This window comes from Hylobates moloch, unplaced genomic scaffold, assembly GCF_009828535.3.
Source record: "Hylobates moloch isolate HMO894 unplaced genomic scaffold, HMol_V3 SCAFFOLD_1, whole genome shotgun sequence".
Classification (NCBI taxonomy): Eukaryota; Metazoa; Chordata; class Mammalia; order Primates; family Hylobatidae; genus Hylobates; species Hylobates moloch.
The window spans coordinates 199926505-199942291 of NW_026652276.1; the positions used below are offsets into that span (position 1 = coordinate 199926505).

General features: G+C 36.2%; 1 pseudogene; it reads right to left on the reverse strand.

Annotated features, from left to right (window-relative positions):
* Nucleotides 1–2872: 2872 nt before the first annotated feature.
* On the reverse strand, nucleotides 2873–3753 carry LOC116810963 (eukaryotic translation initiation factor 3 subunit I-like; annotated as a pseudogene).
* Between the last annotated feature and the right edge of the window lie 12034 nt (nucleotides 3754–15787).

The following is a 15787-nucleotide window of genomic DNA, read 5'->3' on the forward strand; positions in this document are numbered from 1 at the left end:
GGTAATACTCTTCCTAAGTGAAAATGTAAACTGTAATAGGCAAGTCAACTAATGCATAGATGTAGAAAAGATTGAATCACAAGTTTTTATTTTTTTCTGCATATAATAAATGGTCAATAAATATTTGCTGGATAAATTACTAAATGCATAAACTCAGGAAATAGATGTAAGTTGAATCTAACAGAGATACATTGTTTTCATTCTTGAATAAAATTCTATGGTATTTATATAATACTCTAGACAAGAAACTATGAAGTTGCTAGAACTACATAGTGTATTTAACTGTAGTTCAGTTTTTTGTTGTTGTTACGAGCAATAAATTCTTTTACTACTATAATAATTTAATATAGATGTCTTATTTTACCTCACTGAAAATACATTTGGGACAAGAAATAACGTATTTTCTTATTTATTTGTGGCTTAATGCCAGTGATTTGGCTAATATGTAATATGATTTATAAAATTACATGTATATTACTATTATCATATATAACTTTACTCTTAAATATTCGTAAGGTTTAATTGACTCTGAAAACCTAGAAACTCAAGAATATTATGAAAAGCCTCATGCTGATGATTGGGCTTCCTAAATTTGTATTTATCACAAATATAGAGGCTTCATTTTTATCAAACCAAGCACAGGGAAGAATCCTGACTGGATATGTGTTAGGATCCTTACAGTTTATAAAAAGTAAACATGTGTCAAGGATACCATTTACTGTGCTTCATCATGAAAAAAATGGATCTGAGAACTTTGTAAGGCTATAATATAGGATTAGATGGTAATTGGAGATTTAAAGTTCAAAAATCAAATCAAATCAGCTGCTGTTGCTCCAATTATGTCAACATTGCAATTTTGATAATTTCTTAAATGAATGTTTTCTCGATAGTATTATAGGCAGATTTTACAATAAATTTCTTAAAAATGTACCTCTCAAATTGCCCATTTCTGAAGTGTATAACTATTCAAGAAATTTCCTTTGAAAATTTCCTAACAGATGAGACAAAATAATAATATACCACAGATATTAAATTAGCAGCATTTATTTCCAGTGTTGGCCATTAAACCGAGACACAGGGCTCTTTCCACTGGATCAGTAGAATACACAGAGCACATTCTTCAGAGAATTTTCATATATTCAGACCTATCAATTAGTTTAGGAGGGAGGGTGCTATTCCAGACCTCTACTTAGAGATTCCAGAGTATGGACTGAGATGTCTGTTATAGGGAATACACTAAGACCATGAGTTTGAAGGAGTGTTATTATGAAAGGGCAATCATAGTTCTTATCGTTGTCTATCAAGTGGTCATGAAAAATCATATTAAAGTAAATCTCAGGAGGTATATTCTGATTAGAGTTTAGAGCAAGTTGCTTTAGGAGACTGCAGCATTTTCAGTGGTATTCAGTGTGTGCTCAGAAAATTTAGGACAGAGTTAACTCAGAACAATTTTGTGCCAATATAACACTTTTGACACTTTCATTCACTTAAAAACATTTATTCTACAAGCATTTGCAGTACATAAGATGTGCTGTGTAAATAAAATGTAAATCAGCATTCCTAATTTCCTTTCAGTTCTTTATTAGAAATATATAATGCAAAGAAAAAGTAGTAAATCCTTTAAGACTTGCTTGTCCTATTTAATAAAACTTGTGTCCTTTTAATTCTTATTTATTTATTTATGAGTCAGGGCTTACTCATGTTGGAGTGCAGTGCTCAATCACAGCTCACTGCAGTCTCAAACTCCCAGGCTAAAGCGACCCTCCTACCTCAGCTTTCCTGGGAGCTGAGACAACAGGCATGCACCTCCTGCACAGCTGATTTTTAAATTTTGTGTAAAGATGGGGGTCTCCCTTGTTGCCCAGGCTGGTAAACTCCTGAGATCAAGTGATCCTCCTGCTTTAGCTTCCTGAAATGCTGGGATTATGGGCATGAGCTACTGTGCCTGATCACTTTGCTTCTTATTTTAAACTCTTTACCATTTTCCTGTTGTTAACAACCACACTCACTGAAAAAGAAAACATTTAAATGTTAGTAATAATTATTTAAAATTCTCAAAATTTGTTTTTAAAGAGAAGAACTTAAGATAGCTATGCAAATATTCCAGAGTATTCCAAAGATACTCTACAAACTTTGTCAGATAGTTTGAACACAGATTTAATCATGAAGATGTATTAATGCTGTAAAAGGAAAACAAAGAAAAATTGCAATTTTTGATATTTTCGAGTTTAAAAAATTTCAGGTTATATAGGTTTTTATACTCATAATTTCCTGAAATATACAAGGTATGGGGTTGATAAATCAAGAGAAAATAATTTGATGAAGATGAGTCATAAACATGTGTTTGCACAGTAATTACTGAGCTTTTGCATTTACTTGCAATTGAGCAGAATAAATTTGTTTTCAAATATAGAGGTGACAGGTTTTTTCTTATATCATATACTTTTATAACCAGTCCCAAGTCCAAAATGAAAAGCACTATAAATTTCATCATTGTTTATTACCAAACTAATTTATTTCTTAGGGTTCAAAACTTTCTTAAGAAGACTTCCTGGTCTGTATGTAGATCCAGCTTCTTTTTTCTTTTTTTTTTTTTTTTTTTTTTTTTTTGAGACAGAATCTCGCTCTGTTGCCCAGGCTGGAGTGCAGTGGCATCATCTCGTCTCGGCTCACTGCAAGCTCTGCCTCTTGGGTTCACGCCATTCTCCTGCCTCAGCCTCCCGAGTAGCTGGGACTATAGGTGCCCACCACCTTGCCGGGCTAATTTTTTGTATTTTTAGTAGAGATGGGGCTTCACTGTGTTAGCCAGAATGGTCTCGATCTCCTGACCTCGTGATCCGCCCACCTCGGCCTCCCAAAGAGATCCAGCTTCTTAATCCTCAAGCTCAAATTCCAAGTACTGTGGGCCTAAACAATGAATATGGACATAACCATCTTCACTGCTGCTGCTGTATCTCTTGCCATTTGAAGGGAAGGCAACCCTGTTGACAGTTGTGAAGTAACTCTTGACTCTTCCAAACTATTTTTCAAAGGCCAAATGGAAGAACCTGGGCTCAAACCTGCCAGTTCTGCTGGAGGTTGTAGTTACATCCATGGCTTTCTGACTGTTACCCAGTATCACATGGTCACTATAGTTGGGGAAAGGGCATCTGAGTTGATGAGGTGTTCTGTCCAGAAAGTATCTTGATGTTCAAGAATTGTAGAATCAAAGAACTTGGCTGTGTTGTCCTTGGTTGCAGTGACAAACATGGTCATGTCCCTGGATAACTGGATGTCACTGATCTTTTAGGAGTGCTATTTAACACTCACCAATACCTCTCCAGATTTGGCATTATACTGGTTGGACACTCCACTCTTATGGCCTGTGATGATGCACTCCCCTTGGGGGGGTCCTCAAAAATCACTGGTGATATTATAGTCATTGTAAAGGATTTTCATGTATGTCTCATTGCTGTCAATCTGGCTTAGGTCTTGCAGATAAAAGAAGCTCACAAAGCACTGGTCCCCATCTGCTTGTCTGTAGAGAATATAGTGATATTGTTCCCAAAGTCCTTGCCACAGGTCTGGACAGCTAAATCAGTTTTGAATAGGGCCAACTGCTTCCCTGTCCCAGAGATGACAGCTGTTGTCAACTGAGCCAGTGAGGACATGCTTGGTGTCCCAGTCACTGTCCATGCAGGACATAGCTCCTGTATGGTACACGTGGGTGCCCAGCCTCTCACCGTTCACAGAGTACCATACATTGATGATCATCCCAGTGGGGACAATATATATTCTAGTGGTTCATTTCTTATTTCTGGAAGGACTCTTGATCCTTTTTATAGATCGTAATACAGACAGGGTCCAAAAATATAGCAAATGTCATAAGTAAATGTACAGCACAAGATTCAATTTGGAATAGTTGACTTTAAGGTTTTGCCTAAGGAGAAACTGAGATGTGAACAAGAGCACCCTTGACATTTTATAGAATGTAACACCAAGTAAAGCAAGGATTATCCATAATTGTTAGAAAACGCTATTTCTGAAAGTAATAAGATGCAAAATAGAGTTTGGTGTGTAACTGGAAAGTAAAAAATAATTTCAAACTTACTGTAAAGGTTATTTCTATGATCCGAATTTAGGGTGGAAGTGGAAAAATTCATCAAGATTGATTGAGTAAAAGTAATATTTTCCTTATATTAATTTAAACAATTTACAATAATTTTGTAGCCAAAATACAAGAATACCTTTAGGATTTAATTAAGTAGAACATGAATTGATCTATACTTGTATGTTTTGTCTTCTACACATTTTTCAATAAACAATAATGTCTTTACATTACTGAAAGACATTAATGATAAACAGCCTTTATCATTGAGCCTCCAAAGGCACAATGCAACATTTGGCTACTTGAGCAGGGGCAGGGTAACTGAGAAAGCCTCATCCCAGGCACCATGGGACACAGGGCCTACCTAAGACTGAGGCACAACCAAGGTGACAGAGAAGTTTCTACCTTCTGCCCTGTACAGCAGAAGATACTCAGTAGTGGGATTGCTGGATCAAATGACAGTTCTACTTATAGTTCTTTAATGAATCTCCATACTTTTTACTATAGTGGTTGTACTAGTTTACATTCTCACCAGCAGTGTAAAAGTGTTTCCTTTTCACCACATCCATGACATCAGCTATTATTTTTGATTTTTTAAATTATGGCCATTCTTGCCATTCTTGCAGGAGTAAGGTGGTATCTCATTGTACTTTTAATTTGCATTTCCCTGACAGTTAGTGATGTTCAGCATTTTTTTCTTATGTTTGTTGGCCATTTGTATATCTTCTTTTGAAAATGTCTGTTCATGTCCTTTGCCCATTTTCTTTTCTTTTTCTTCTCATGTCCTTTGCCCATTTTCTTTTCTTTTTCTTTCCTTTTTTTTTTTTTTTTTTTTAGACGGAGCCTCGCTCTGTCACCTGGCTAGAGTGCAATGGCACAATCTTGGCTCACTGCAACCTCCCCCTCCTGGGTTCAAGCGATTCTCCTGCCTCAGCCTCCTGAGTAGCTGGGACTACAAGCATGTGCCACCACGACCAGCTAATTTTTGTATTCTTAGTAGAGACAGGGTTTCACCGTGTTGACCAGGATGATCTCGATCTCTTGACCTCATGATCCACCTGTCTCAGCCTTCCAAAGTGCTGGGATTAAAGGCATGGGACACCACACTTGGCCCTTTGCCCATTTTTGATGGAATTCTTTTTTTTTTTTTCTAGCTGATTTCTTTGAATTCCTTGTAGATTCTGGATATTAGTTCTTTGTCAGATGCACTGTTTGCGAGTATTTTCTCCCACTCTGTAGGTTGTCTACTCTGCTGATTGTTTCTTTGGCTGTGCAGAAGCTTTTTAGTTAAATAGATGCCATCTATTTATCTTTGTTTTTGTTGCATTTGCTTTCGGATACTTGGTCATTAAGTCTTCACCTAAGCCAATGTCTGGAAGAGCTCTTCTGTTGTTATCTTCTAGATATTTTTATGATTCCAGGTCTGAGATTTAAGTCTTTGATCCATCTTGGGGTTGATTTTTATATAAGGTGAGAGATGAGGATCCAGTTTCATTCTTCTACATGTGGCTTGCCAATTATCCCAGCACCATTTGTTGAATAGGGCGTCCTTACCCACTTTATGTTTTTGTTTGCTTTTTCAAAGATAAGTTGACTGTAAAAATTTGGCTTTATTTCTGTGTTCTCTATTCTGTTCCATTGGTCTGTGTGCCTATTTTTATACCGGTATCCTGCTGTTTTGGTAACTATAGCCTTGTAATATAGTTTGAAGTTGGGTAATGTGATGCCAACAGATTTGTTCTTTTTGCTTAATCTTGCTTTGGCTATACAGACTCTTTTTTTTTTTTGGTTGCACATGAATTTTAGAATTGTTTTTTCCAATTCTGTGAAGAATGATGATAGTGTTTTTGTGGGAATTGAATTTAATTTGTAGATTGCTTTTGGCAGTATGGTCATTTTCACAATATTGATTCTATCCATTCATGAGCATGGGATTGTTTCCATTTGTTTGTTTGTGTCATCTATGATTCCTTTCAGCAATCTTTTGCAGTTTTCCTTATAGAGGTCTTTCACCTCTGTGGTTAGGTATATTCCTAAGTATTTTATTTTATTTTATTTTTTGCAGCTGTTGTAAAAGGGGTTGAGTTCTTGAATTGATTCTCAGATTTGTCATTGTTGGTGTATAGCAGTGCTGCTAGTTTGTTTACATTGATTTCATATCCTGAAACTTTACTGAATTCATTTTTCAGATCTAGGAGCTTTTTGGATGAGTCTTTAGGGCTTTCTAGGTTTACAATCATATCACCAGTGAACAGCAACAGTTTGACTTCCTCTTTACCATTTGGATGCCCTTTATTTCTGTCTGTTGTCTGATTGCTCTGACTAGCACTTCCAGTACTATGTAGAATAGAAGGGGTGAAAGTATGCATCCTTGTCTTGTTCCAGTTCTTGGGGAATGCTTTCAGCTTTTCCTGGTTAAGTATAATGTTGGCTGTGGGTTTGTCATAGATAATTTTATTACTTTGTATGCCCCTTCTATGCTGATTTTGCTGAGAGTTTTAATCATAAAGGGATGCTGGATTGTCAAATGCTTTTTCTGCATCTATTGAGATAGTCATATGATTTTTGTTTTTACTTCTGTTCATGTGATGCATCACATTATAGACTTGCATATGTTAAACCATCCCTGCATCACTGATTTAAACCCAAATTGATTATGGTGTATTATCTTTTTGATAGGCTGTTGAATTCTGTTAGATAGTATTTTGCTAAGGACTTTTGCATTTATGTTCAGGGATATTGGTCTATAGTTTTCTTTTTTTGTTATGTTATTTCCTGGCCTTGGTATTAAGGTGATACTAGCATCATGGAATGATTTATGGAGGATTTCCACTTTCTTTATCTTCTGAAATAGTTTCAGTAAGATTGGTAACAATTATTCTTTGAATGTCTGATATAATTCAGCTATGAATCCATCTGGTCCTGGAGTTTTTTTTTGGCAATTTTTTATTACAGTTTCAATCTCACTACTTGTTATTAATCTGTTCAGAGTTTTTATTTCTTCCTGATTTAATATAGAAGGGTTGTATATTTCCAAGAATTTATCCATCTCCTCCAAATTTTCTAGTTTGTGTGTGAAACGTGTTCACAGTAGCCTTGAACGATCTTGTATTTCTGTGGTATCAGTTGTAATATCTCCTGTTTTGTTTCGAATTAAGCTTATTTGGATATTCTCTTTTCTTGGTTAATCTTGCTAAGAGTCTATCAATTTTGCTTATCTTTTCAAAAATACAGCTTTTTGTTTTATTTTTTGCATGTTTTTGTTTAAATTTTATTTAGCTCTGATCTGACCTTGGTTATTTATTTTCTTTTGCTGGATTTGGGTTAAGTTTGTTCTTGTTCCTGTAGTTCCATAAAGTGTGATCTTAGAATTTCTATGTGTGCTCTTTCAGACTTTTTAATGTAGGCATTTAATACTATGAACTTTCCTCTTAACACTGCTTTTGCTATGTTTCAGAGGTTTTCATAAGTTGTGTTACTATTATTGCTTAATTCAAAGAATGTTTTAATTTCCATCTTGATTTTATTGTTGACCCAAAAATTATTCAAGAGCAGAACATTTAATTTCCATGTATTTGCATAGTTTTGAGGGTTCCTTTTGGAACTATTTTTTTTTTATTTTATTTCACTGTGATTTGAGAAGGTACTTCATATAATTTTGACTTTCTTAAATTTATTGAGACTTGTTTTGTGGCTTATCATATGGTCCATCTTTTAAAATGTTCCATCTTTTGATGAAAATAATGTATATTCTGCAGTTGTTGGGTAGAATGTTCCATAAATATCTGTCAAATTTATTTGTTCTAGGGTATAGTTCAAGGCCATTGTTTCTTTGTTGACTTTCTGTCTTGATGACCTCTCCAGTGCTGTCAGTGGAGTATTGAAATCCCTCATTGTTATTTTGTTGCCATCTGTCTCTTCTCATGTCTTGTAATAATTGTTTTATAAATATGGGAGCTTTCATGTTAGGTTCAAATATATTTATTATTGAGATATTTTCCTGTTGGTCTTTTTCTTTTATTAATATGTAATGTCACTCTTTGTCTTTCTTAACAGTGTTTGCTTTAAAGTCTGTTTTGCTAATATAATAATACCTAGCCACTCCTACCAGGCGGAGTGTCTCATACCTGTAATCCCAACACTTTGAGAGGCTGAGGCAGGCACATTAAGAGATCAGGAATTCGAGACCATCCTGGCCAATATGGTGAAACCCTATCTCTACTAAAAATACAAAAATTAGCCAGGTGTGGTGACGTGTGCCTATAACCCCAGCTACTTGGGCAGCTGAGGCAGAAGAATCTCTTAAACCTGGGAGGTGGAGGTTGCAGTAAGTGGAGATTGCACCACTGCACTCCAGCCTGGGAGACAGAGTACGACTCTGTCTCAAAAAAAAAAAAAAAAAAAAAGAATAGCTAGCTACTCCTGCTTGCTTGCTTTTGGTGTCTATTTGCATGGAATATCTTTTTCTATTCTTTTACCTTATGTATTAAGTGATTCTCTTGAAGACAGCAGATACTTAGTTGGTGGATTTTTTTCATTTACCATTCTGTATTTTTTAAGTGGAACATTTCAGTGTTAGTATTGAGATTTGAGGTACTATTTTATTCATCATGCCAGTTTTTGCTTGAATACTCTGTGTGTGTGTGTTATTGTTTTATATACTCTGTGAGATTTACACTTTAAGGAGGTTCTATTTTGGAGTATTTTGAGGTTTTGTTTCAAGATTTTTTTTTTCCTTTTAAGGAGCAAAAAGTTTAATAGCCAAGAAAGAAGGAAGGAAGGACGGAGAAAACAGCTCCCTCCCACAGAGACAGAGGGAGGTGGGGAGGGTTCAAACAAAGAGAAAAACCCCAGTTTCAAGATTTAGAACTCCTTTTAGCATTTCTTGTAGTGCTGGCTTGGTAGTGGTGAATTCTCTCAGTATTTGTTTGTCTGAGAAAGACTTTATCTCTCCTTCATTTATGAAGCTAAGTTTGTCTGGATACAAAATTTTTGGCTGGCAATTATGTTGCTTGAAGATGCTAAAGATAGGACCCCTGGCTTGTAGGGTTTCTGCTGAGAAATCTGCTGTTAATATGATAGGTTTTTCCTTATAGTTACCTAATGCTTTTGCCTCACAGCTCTTAAGATTCTTCCCTTTGCTTTGACTTTAGATAATCAGATGACTGTGTGCCTGGGTGATGATCATTTTGTGATTAATTTCCCAGGTATTCTTTGAGCTTCTTTGATTTGGGTTTCTAGATCTCAAGTGAGGGCCCAGAAGATTTCCTTGAGTATACCCTCAAATATGTCTTCCAAATTTTTAGATTTCTCTTCTTCCTCAGGAATACTAATTTTTCTTAGGTTTGTCCATTTAATCTAATCTCAAATTTCCTGGAGGCTTTGTTCACTTTTAAAATTATTTTCTCTTTATCTTTCTATGGTTTGGTTAATTTAAAAGCCTTTTCTTCCAGCTCTGAAGTTTTCTCTTCTACTTATTCTATTCTGTTGTTGACAATTTCCAGTGCATTTTTTTTTTTTGTATTTCTCTAAGTGTGTCCTTCATTCCAGGCATTGTGGTTTTTTTTTTTTTTTTTCTTTATGATATCTATTTTTCTGGAGCATTTTCATCCATATTCTGTATTTTTCAAAATTTATTTAAGTTGGTTTTCATTTTTCTCTTGTATCTCCTTGAGTTGTTTAATAATCAACCTTATGAATTTTTTTACCTGGCAATTCAGTAATTTCTTCCTGGTTTGGATCCAGTTCTAGGGATCCAGTTTGGTCTTTTGGGGGGGTGTTATAGAACTTTGTTTTGTCGTAATACCAGAATTACTTTTCTGATTCCTTCTCATCTGGGTAGACTATTTCAGTGGAAAAATCTGGAACTCAAGAGCTGCTGTTTAGATTCTTTCGTCCCACGGGATGGTCCCTTAATGTGGTGCACTTCCACTCCCCCTAGGGATAGGGCTTCCTGCAAGCCAGACTGCAGTAATTGTTGCCCTTTTGGGTCTAGCCACACAGCAGGGCTACTATGCTCTGGTCTGGTCCTGGGAATGTCTTCAAAGAGTCCTGTGATGCAATCTATCTTCAGATCTCCCAGGTGTGAATACCAGCATTTGCTCCAATGGAGGTGGCAGGGATGTGAAGTAGACTCTGTGAGAGTCCTTGGTTGTAGATACGTTTTTTTTAGTGTGCTAACTTTCTTGAATGCTGGTTATGCTAGCTGTGAAGTTGTCACATGGACAGACTCAGGACCACTGGTTAGCCACGATGTTGCCGGCAGTGGAATAAGCTGTTATTTTCCTCTTTCTTGGAGCAGACTTATTCTGTCATGAGTTGCTATAATGTTTTAAGTTAGTTGGCTTCCAGCCAGGAGGTGGCAATTTCAAGAGGGCATCAGCTGCAATAATAGAAGGGGGAATAAGCTTGCCTTAAGATGGCCGGGATAAGTATTTGGGTTTCTCAGGTGATGATCGAGGTCATAAAGGTCCCAAGAGTTGGTCTTTTGTGATTGACTATTGGGGTGGGTAGAAAAATACCGTCACATGGGAACAGGGTTAGGCAGGTCTGAGCTCAGACTCTCCTTGGGTGCAGCTTGCCACAGCCACTGTTGGGGTTTGGGGGTAGTTCTCAGGCTAATGGGGTTATGTTCCAGAGGGGATTATGGCTGCTTCTGTTGCCAGGGAAATGGGGGAAAGCCAGTAGCTATAGGCTTCACCCAGCAGTTGGCGAGGCCAGTATCACTCCCATCGTGGCCTGCTAACAGCACCCAGTTTATCTCCAGGCAGCTTGTGTGCTGGACTCAGACCTAACCTCAGGCTGTAACTTTACTTGCTGAGAAAGCAAGCACAGCTTTCAGGCTGTGCCCCTCCTTGTCTGCTCATACTGTTGGAGGCGAGTCCTGCTCTTCTTTCTGCAGCAGTTCTTGTTCCCCTTAGATTCTGCTCTAGAGAGTTTGCATCAGTCAAAACTATTACAAATGTTGGAAGCTCTTTCACCCTGTGTCCCCTCCCAAATTTCGCCAGCTGCTTTCCCCAAGGGTCACTTTGAGATATAATCGGGAATGGCTTCACTGGGCTCCAGTTGGAGAAATGGAGTTCTTACAAGGCTCTTCCCACTGCTGCTTCTAATTTTATATTTCACACTAAATCTGTTTCAGCTCTGGGTACGGTTAAGTTCTTCTCCTGTAATACGGATTTTCAGGTTCCCTGGTGGGGACGTGTGTCTGGAAGCAGGTTTCCCCCCTTCTCACACTTTGGGAATTCACATTTTTTGTGCCTGTCTTCCAGAATTGGCAGTGGCCTGCCGTTTCTTTCTAAAGATCTGTGAATTCTTTCAGTTTTCCTGGTACACACCTGTGGTGGTACTTGGAGCAAAAGTCCACGGTGTGAGTCTCTACACACTTTTCTGTTTGTCCAAATGGGATCTGCATGCCAGCCTTGTCTACTATCTACCATCTTCCCTGACTATGCTTTTGAGTTCTTACTTATAAAATATTTTTCCTGGCCAAGGTCCTAAAGCATTTCCCCTGTGTTTTCTACTAGTAGTTTTATATTTTTGGGTTTTACATTAAGGTCTTTAATCTATTTTGAGTTGATTTTTGTACAGCATGAGAGGTGGGGATCTAGTTTGATTATTTACCTGTATTTTATGGTGGACACCCTCTACCATAGGTATATCAGTGATTAAGTCCTGCCTCTTCTGGGAAGTTCTTTCTTTAGAGAGTTCAGTTGAATTGGTTAGCCTGTGACCTCACCTCTCTGATGAGCTCAAGAAAGGTTATAATTTTCTAGATTATTCATCTTCTTGCCATTTGGTATTAATGTAATTTCTTCTTGTGTTTATCTTAAATGAATGCCAAAAATCTATCAATTTTTTATTAATTTTAACTAAAATTAAAATTATAGGAAGACCCACTATTATTCTGCCAGTTATAATGAAACTTTCTTATCAGTAGCTTTCTACACAGAGAGGTAGTAGAGTGACTAGAAGGGATTGTTCTGAGGACTGAACCCATAAATTCCTCAGGTTCTATTTCTTAGTTTTTTTACTTATGTTCAATTGCTTATGCCTCTACTTCCAGTTTATTCTTGTGTAAGTAGAATAATTATAGAATCATTCTTAAGATTAAATAGACTGGCTGGGCGCGGTGGCTCACACCTGTAATCCCAGCACTTTGGGAGGCCAACGTGGGCGGATCACGAGATCAGGAGATCAAGACCATACTGGCTAACATGTAATATGGATTTTCAGGTTCCCTGGTGGGGACGTTTGTCTGGAAGCAGGTTTCCACGCTTCTCACACTTTGGGAATTCACAGTTTTGTGCCATCTTCCAGAATTGGCAGTGGCCTCCTGTTTCTTTCTAAAGATCTGTGAATTCTTTCAGTTTTTCTGGTACACACCTGTGGTGGTACGTGGAGCAAAAGTCCACGGTGTGAGTCTCTACTGAAAATACAAAAATTAGCTGGGCGTGGTGGTGCGTGCCTGTAGTCCCAGCTACTCAGGAGGCGGAGGCAGGAAAATCACTTGAACCCGCGAAGCGCAGGTTGCAGTAAGCCGAGATCGTGCCACTGCACTCTAGCCTGGGCTACAGAGGGAGACTCCATCTCAAAAAACAAAAAACAAACAAACAAAAAAGATTAAATAGACTAATGTGTTTTAAATCCTGCGTGTCACATGGCAAGTGCTGCATGAACACAAGTTAATGGAACAGGAGAGATGTGGTTGTATTTTACATATATCTGTATTAGTAAACTGAAATTTTAATTTCTTAATCCAGTAAGATAAAAATCTTAATTTCTCTTTTTTCTCTTTATAAACTCATATTCATTTTGTAGGTATTCTCGGGTGGGCACTGTACTATTATCCTCTCTATTTTCAGAACAATTTTAAAGACCATTATGTTTGGGAACCTCCCTTATTGTCCTGAATTTAGATGTAATACTAAATTTTCTAAAGAAAATCATGTTTTCTGAAAAACAAAAATAGTAAGGCATATTTCTTATGAAAACTTTTAATATAGTAACTTTTATTTTTGTTGTATTTTATGGAATTAAAATAAACATTTGCAGGGTGAAAAATTGTTGCTATTTGCAATTTCACATGCCAATATGAAATTTACATCAAATTAATGTCAACTAATATGTTTAATGGCATTTAAATTTCTCTATCTCTATTTATTGATCAAATCACATTTACATTAGAGTTCTGAAGCAGCATGTGATTTCAATATTTCCAGTCTATGTTTCTGTTATTTATTTTTAAATAAAATTAAGTATGGTGTGGTAGCTAATTAAAATTTTATGTAGTCCTGTCATATTATTTGATGTCATGATTTCATTACTGTTATCTCTCCATGGACAATACTTTATTGATACTAGTTTTTTTTGTTGTTAAATTCTTAGAACTTATTAATCTATTCTGAAAACATATTTCATTTTAAAAAGTTAAGACATGTTAAGAAGGACTTTAATAGTGTATCTCAACAGGATTGTAATAGTATTGATGCCTTTGCATTTTACATTTCACAGCACATTTTGAATAACTTTAAAAAAATTAATCTGACAATGCATCAGTTCCCCTGGTGAGGGAGATGATGGTGTTTCCTTCATAGTTAAGATGAAGCATCAACATGACTTATGTAAGAATATTCTGATATTCAGAACAGAGGCAAAGGTATAATTAAATACTTTTGATTAAGTTGACGATAAATTTTTAAAAGTTTAATTTGATTTTATACAGTGTAATTTACATTAATTTTTTAAAAAGAAGCTGACAGATATGTGATTGGGTGATTGGCAGACAGTTATCCTTTTTATATTTAAAATAACTACTTGAATATAGATGAAAATTAGAATGTGAGATACATTTACTCAAAATGCGTAAGTTCATACGATACAGACATTTATCAAAATGTCCTGCTAAATAATAATTGACTCACAAGTAACTAAAAGGTATTTTGGAGAGTAGCTACTCCAAATTCCTCCAAATGCAATGATCCTTTCCAGAGCTCCTCAGACATGGATTTTATGCACAAACACTATCAGCTTAATGCCTTATAAAGATGTCTGTACCCTGCTTGTCAGTTCTGAAAGTCATACTGTTTTTATATTGACCCTAACTCTGCATCTCTGTAAATTCCAGCCAGTGAAAGGCATGTAAAAGCAACAGAGGGCATGTCTACTCTTCTTTCTTTATGCTCTTCATTTATTCATTCATCTGCTCATTCATCCATCATGTAGCTAATAGCCAAAGTTACTATCAGATCTTGAATATAGAAATGCACATTACAAATCTCTACCCTTGAAAAGTGAACAAGTCAAATACACAGTCAGCCAGTACGATTAATCCTATGAAGAAAGTACAGCCAAAGATCTTACAGAAGCTGAATAAAAGAACTCCTGACTCACCAGTGAGGTTGGATATCAAAAAAACCTTCAAAGTGAAAAAGACTTCTGACTAGAACAGCTGTCTTCAGTGCAGACAGGAGTATGAAGGCCTAACACAAAAGCAGAGAATGAGTGTCACAGAGAATTATAATTTGCATACAGATTGAAGTAAATGGAAGTGACATTCAAATGTTTAAAGAAGGCTATTAGTGCTCTCCTACATTTTCTCTTTTCCAGACTAAACAGACCTGTCCTTAGTTCTTCATTGTTTGTTATATGGTTCGGTTTACAAATATCTTTAATAATTTATTTTATGGTGCTTTAATCCATAGAAAAATATAATGCTTAAACAGCATAAAATATTCCATATAACTGAAGTGCCTTCAGTCTTGCTGCCTTTACAAAGAGCACTGTTAAAACTAGTTTTTAAAACCTAACTTGGAGATGCTGTAGAGCTCACAACCTAAGAGCAATATGCCATAAAGTGCAAACATGCCGCCATATTTTGTTTCTTGTTATATAGTTGTTGCTCTTATAATTTATCATTATTTTCAATAAGGATTCAATAATATAAATTATGATTGATGAGAAGAAATCTTTTAAAAATCTGATTGGATAACGTGTAAATTATATACAACTTTGTACATGGATCCTAGTGTCATCTTGTAGGGGCAAAACAAAGTAGCTGTTTAGCAGCATATATCTACTGATTTACTGGAATTCTCAGACACATCAACCATATGGAAATCAGAAGAGAATTCAATGAACTAGTTCTATTTTGTTGTGTTTTTCAATGGTAAAGCATAAAGACAAATAAATATAATAGTTGGTAGATGACAATAAGAGAGGGAAGTGAGGTGAGGAAACCTATGCTCTAGAGGTAAGAAATTTTGGAATAACTGAATAGTTTCTGGGAAATTTATGCCAGCATTTGTCATAGATTATTTAACTTTATCCTCGAACACATTAGGAAGTAAAGGAAGGTAGAGCCATTGAATCTAGTGGTTCATAGCAATCCAAAATTGATTATCAACTTCTAGCTGTTCAAGATCTCATTTTTGTGCCTCTTCAAGAGCACGAGCAAAGTAGAGCTTTAAGTAGCCTTTGAACATATATTAGAAATTTTTGTCTGCTTACCAAATAGATAATGCTCACATTTCCCTATATAAGAAAAAAGCACTTTCACAGCATAATTCTCAAAGCATTTGTTTTCTGTGTTCCTTATTTGACAGTCAATTTTGTGTGAGCGGTTAATTTTATATAGGTACACTGATGATTAAGAGCAAGGTTTCTCCTGCTTCCTGGGTTCACACATCAAGTTTGCCACTT